A 6,247-nucleotide genomic window follows, 5' to 3' on the forward strand; every position below is an offset into this window, starting at 1 on the left:
GCAAATTTTGTATAAATAGAATAATTTATCTGCTTCTTCATGGGAGGGTTTTGCTCTCCACCTCTTTCTTTTCCAGACCCCCTGGCTACATCCACACCAGTAAATGAAGCAGTGCCAGGACCAGGCTAAGACATAAAATTTAGCGTAAAATTTAGCACACTTTTGGTCTGGGCAAACTGGGTCCTAAGCAGAGCTCAAGAGTTAGCACAGGGACTAATACCCAGCAAGTTGCCCACTGTGGACCCCCTTTTTGGGAAGCCAGGAGACTTTAATATCCTGTATATGGTTTGGCCATGCCAGCTGGCCTCACGTCTGTCTTGGATTTACCACTACGGATGTGGTCACTGCAATCACAGAGGTATTTTCAGCCACAAACATCCCTTACCTTGCACTTGCTGCTCCTTCACTCCCCTTCCTAGGAACACATGAGAGGGTAAAGCGGCTGGGTGTTTGGTTAATAAGATCACAATCTATTTCAGGAATGAAAACAAGCAGATAGAGAGCCCTAAAAAATCCTAGTGCTCATCCAAGAGGCAAATGGTCATGGGACTGCAGCATATGGAGGGTGATTCTCTGCTATTCTGCAGCCAATTACTTCTTGGATTTCACAGGCAAAACCCTGCTGGTAGGAGCACACGTAGTGCAGGAGAGCTTGCTTGCTGAAAAGCCTAAGATCATAATTGCCTCCGATCTGGGAGATGTGGTCTCACCGGTGAATCCAAACCAACTACGTGCAACCACGGAGAGGAACCTCCGCTCCCCGGGGTCTGTCCCGTGCCCTGGGGTCCTTCAGGGAGATGCGGGAAGAGCGGCCAGAGACCTGGCTGGTTCCTGATCCCGCTCTCCAGCTGGGAAAGGAAGACGTGGGAAGAGCCCCTTCTCCTGCCGAGGCCAGAGAAGCCTCTTGGCCAACCTCTTCAAGACACATTATGAGGCAGAGGGAAGCAGATGGCCGGGCATTTAGGGGTCTGGCAGGAGGAATCTCTGGGCATTTGGCGAAAAGTCCTGATTTAGCTGCATTTCCTTCTGCTTGGACACTTTCTAGACGTGCATGCTACTCCTGCTTGATAGGGATGCTGTTTCTTAGGAGACTTCATCAGAGCAAGTAAGAGTTTATGGTGCATGGCAGCTGGTGAGCCCTGATTAACCCTTTATCTGTTACTGTGAACCAGATGCATCCTCACAAATACCTGTACAAGTTCTCTGCCTCATGCAGGGAAGTCTGTACCCCCTTGCCATGAGGTTATATTAAAAATGTTGGTGTGCACAGCCCAGCCTGTGGCTTGGGTTATTTCTCCTCAAGTGGGGAGCGGCAGCTGTGGGTTTGGGAACACAGGACAGGATAATTTGTGCAGAACCAACAGAAAAAGTTGTCAGGCTGGTGGGGTTTTATTGCACAAGAGACATGTTGTGCTCTTCATGACGTCCCGTACATCTTCCGTTCTTCAGAAGATTGTAGTAACATTTACTGACCGGTATCAGGGCTGTATTGCACCAGGCAGTGTTGAAATACAGGAAGGGAAGGAGCCTGCTCCAAACGTTACTGATCTTTCTTTTACAGGAGGAAAAATGAGTCCAAAGGAGCAGGATGACTCTCACTGCAATATTCAGAGGTTCCTCTGGAAGAGATGAGATTTGAGCCAAATTTTTTTGAGTACAAGGCTTTCGGCTTTGCCACACAGCAGTTCATTTCCCCTAAAGCACATGGCAAAAAGACAGAAAAAGGCAGGCAAGCGAAACCCATCTGAATGCCAGTCGCTCCTCTTCTTCGGCGCATTTCCAAAGCACCCCTTGCTCCTTTTTGACAGTGTAATATCTGATATGCCCTCAATTTGGGGACTATATTTAATGCTTTTTTTTTTTTTTTCCCCTGAGCTGAGAGAAAGACGATCCCCTTCCACGCATCACTTGGGGGTTGCGGAGTTGTCAGGACTAACGTGGGGAAGCGCTGGGTTTATAATTAGTCCTGGAGTGTGCAGCCACTGCCCCAATTTTCCTTTTCCCTCCTTCACTGGGGTAACAGTGCTGTTTCCCTGCTGCCCATGGGGCTGAAGCCTTTGCTTTCACTTGTGGCCACGCTTCAGCTGAGTATGCCCCATCCCTGGAAACGTTCAAGGTCAGGTTGGCCGGGGCTCTGAGCAACCTGCTCTGGTTGAAGATGTCCCTGCTCATGGCAGGGGGGTTGGACTAGATGGCCTTTAAAGGTCCCCTCCAACCCAAACCATTCTGTGATTCTACGATTCTGTTGAGGATGCTCTTAATCAATATAACTCCCCACAGCACCTTCAGCGAGATGGAGGTCACCCCACCGAGAAAGCAGCTGTCTTTCTCGGAAAGACTCTGTGGGGTCTGGCAGTGCTTCGTGAGGATGGGGGCTGCGGGGCCCATGGGGACGGAGGGGGTGAACATGTGAGAGCCCAGGCGGTGTCTCTGAGGAGGACCAGGATGGTTATTACCCATAAGTTGATTGCAAGGCAGAGGGAGATGTATGGAGACCCCAGGCTCCTCTCCTGAAGTTGAGGATATCCCCAAAGCACCAGCCCACCCTATGCAATCACCGAGGGATCTCCAGCACCACTGTGCACGGTGAAGGACAGCGAAGCAGCTTTTCATCTTCAGCCAGGATAAACTGCACAGGTCAGCAGCACGTTAACAGTCCTGCTCATGCCCCGAAGGTGGGAGTTTGTGTTTAGCTCTGGATTCATACCAAAGGCTTCCCAGTCTGTACAGTAAAATGCAGAGAGGATTAGTCCTGTGCTGCTTCCAGGTCATCTCAGCAGTGGGCTGAAAGCAGCAGTGTGGACATGTTTTTATTTTAAGTTACACGTGGGACTCCCATGCCCTGGTAGCTCCAGACCTAGGAGAGACCCCTCTTCTCTTTTGGAGGGGTTGATGATGTGGATCAGTGCAAACGGCTGTAAGGGGAGAATTAATCTTCCTTATGATGAACCTTTGCATATATCTACGAGAAGAAAATGTCATTAATTAGACTTTCAAATCATTCTCAGATATTGAAATCACCTAAACTGCCAGTGTTAATACGACATGCAAGTAACAGTCTGGACAAACTCAGAAGGAACTCACCACCAGAGGTGAGTATAAAAATTCAGGTCACTGCATCTAAACACCTATGCAATCCTTCTCATGTGCAATTGCCTAGAACAGGCTGTCATCAAAAGCTGCCTGTTTGCATCTGCACAGATAGTTCCAGGCTGTTTCCATCATGCAGGGACTGAACAACCTTGAACTTGCACCACCAAAGTAATCACGGGCAGGATGGTACCAAACAGCAATTCATCTCCTCCAAAGACAGCCCTAGCAATGTCCGATGACCTGATTTTCATGCTTTGTTCTTCTTCAGAGATAAAGCAGATGGAGCGAAGGAATCGGAGTTTCTCCAGGTGAGCGAGACCTCTTGTTCTGCATCAGAGCCCGCATCCACCCGCCCGGCCCAGCGTCCCCTTTTGGGGAGCAGCCGTGGCCAACGCAGCCGGCAGAGCCCCTCTTCAGGAGACGTCTGGGATTTGCTGTCAGTGCGAAGAGTCCTTCATCTTCTTACCACTGCTTAGAAGTTCACTTCTGTTTGGAAGCACGGGGGTTTGTAGACAGCCCTTCTCAGTCTCACAAATACTCTCAGGGTAAATGCTGGATTTCAGCGTTACCCACCTCGAATTTGGGTTTGAAAGTTGCTAACTTACTGCTTTTGGTGAAACCCCTCTGCTAGTGAACCACCCCATGCCAGGACCTCTCCTCTGGACCTCAGGCTTAGTCTAGCCACATCGACGTTAAGACTTTCTTGGCCTCCAAAACAGAGTTTTCTCAACCCCTGAGCTGCTCCCTGGCATTGCCTGGGTCAGCACAAGCTGCTGCAGACCACATCCCTGCCAACAGATTCAGTGTGGAATTTGAGTTTCAGTTGTGCCCAACCTCTCTGACTTTCCTAACAGGGATGTACTTTACAGTAATAACCCAGGGAAAAGCACTCGAGCTTATGCACACCTGACTCTCTGCATCCTCACCACCAGCTGTAGGATGTTGGCAGTGCCATGGGATGTACCACGCTACAAAGGAGCAGCTACAGTCCACAGCCGTCCCCTTTGACAAGGGAAAAGTTTCGGGATGATGCACAGGATGGTGTAACCGGAGGGGTCTGCCCTGTCCGAAGAGCGTAGGCATAAGGACATGACTCGGCAATGTGCACTTGCAGCCCAGAAGACCAACCGTATCCTGGGCTGCATCCAAAGCAGCGTGGCCAGCAGGGCGAGGGAGGGGATTCCGCTCTGCTGAGACCCCCCCTGCAGCACTGCGTCCAGATCTGGGGTCCCCAGCACAGGAGAGACATGGACCTGCTGGAGCGGGTCCAGAGGAGGCCACAAAAATGGTCAGGGGGCTGGAACACCTCTGCTGTGAGGAAAGGCTGAGAGAGCTGGGGTTGTTCAGCCTGGAGAAGAGAAGGCTCTGGGGACACCTTACTGCAGCCTTCCAGTACTTAAAGGGGGCTTATAAGAGAGATGGGGACAGACTTTTTAGCAGGGCCTGTAGCGACAAGACAAGGGGTAATGGTTTTAAACTAAAAGAGAGGAGATTTAGACTAGATATACGGAAGACATTTTTTACGCTGAGGGTGGTGAGGCACTGGCCCAGGTTGCCCAGAGAGGTGGGAGATGCCCCATCCCTGGAAACATTCCAGGTCAGGTTGGACGGGGCTCTGAGCAACCTGCTCTGGTTGAAGATGTCCCTGCTTATGGCAGGGGGGTTGGACTAGATGGCCTTTAACGGTCCCTTCCAGCCCAAACCATTCTATGATTCTAAGGAAAGCTCAGATCGCAGCACAGGTTGGGAGTCATGCTTGGAAGAAAAAATGGATATAGCCCAAAGCAGGGGGTTGCATTGGCGTGTTTGCTTCTGCCCTGTCCCCCGTGCAGGCAGCAGAGCTTGGAAACGGGGAGCTGTACTTATCGCAGAGGTGCAGCCAAAGCACTGGGGAACCTGAGAGCGGGAACGATAAAGCAGCAGCCGAAAGACGACGAGTCAACCGTGCGGGGGCTGCTGAAGGGCCGGAGGGGGCTGCGAAAGCTCCTTCCCAGGCTGGATGACAGGGACGTGCAGGCTTGGAAACATCCCAAACCGACACATAGCGGCGTGTAACGTAACCGAGCACCGACGCTGCTAGAGATGGGGATTTGAGCGTGTGGGGAGAAGGGGTTGAAGTGTCCCTGAGGGGTGCGTGGGGAAGATGCTGACCTAAAGACTGGACCTTATGCAACCTACAGGGAGCTGCTGCAGTGGAGAGAAAGAGGAGCCGTAGCTTGGATCCCCGGAGTGCTGCTGAGCCTCCTCCTGGGAGCGGAGCTGCTTCCCTTCACCCGAACCCCAAAATATCGGGGGGTGGGGGGGGGGGGGCAGCGTGGAGCAGGGCTTTGCTGGCAGAGGTCCCTGCGGAGCGGGGAGCAGGCAGCTCGAGGGGGACCGCGCTGCCAGGCGGTACCTCCGCCACGGCCGGGTGGTCTTGGGGAAGAGCTGCCGGGGCGTGTGAGGGGTATTTCAGACAACGCAAAGCGGGGGGGTGGCGGGTCTGAATTTTGGGGGCTGAGGGCGGTAGGGACCGCTGCAAAGTCGGTGCTTTATTCCAGGCAGGTTCTGCACCCCAACTGCGCCTGCTGACCGCCTCCGTCGGCAGCAATTCGTGGGCAGCAAAGCGCTTCAGCAACGAAAACACCTCCCCTCTGCCCCCCTGCCTGCTCCCTGCCCGCCCCGGGGCTCCGTCCCCTGCCTGCTCCCTGCCCGCCCCACGGCTCCGTCCCCTGCCTGCTCCCTGCCCGCCCCGGGGCTCCGCCCCCCTGCGTGCTCCAGTTTGGGGCTCCGTCCCCTGCCTGCTCCCTGCCTGCCCCACGGCTCCGTCCCCTGCCTGCTCCCTGCCCGCCCCAGAGCTCCGCCCCCTGCCCGCCCCAGGGCTCCGCCCCCTGCCCGCCCCAGAGCTCCGCCCCCTGCCTGCTCCGCGCCCGCCCCAGGACACTCCCCCATCGCCCCGCCCCTTCCCAAGCCCCGCCCCAGTCCCCGCCTTCGCGCAGTTTCCCTTCCCCGTTGGCTCCCCTCCGGAAAGGCCCCGCCCCTTTCAGCCCAGCCCCCTCCTCCGACCTCGCCCACCTCCCTTAAATTCCCCGTGAGGCCGCGGAACGGTTGTCGTGGGGCCGTGGGGTGGCGTCGGGCCCCTTGCGGCAGCACCGTTTCCGGTGAGGGCAGGCGT

This window comes from Mycteria americana, chromosome 3 (genome assembly GCF_035582795.1).
Source record: "Mycteria americana isolate JAX WOST 10 ecotype Jacksonville Zoo and Gardens chromosome 3, USCA_MyAme_1.0, whole genome shotgun sequence".
NCBI classification, from domain to species: Eukaryota; Metazoa; Chordata; class Aves; order Ciconiiformes; family Ciconiidae; genus Mycteria; species Mycteria americana.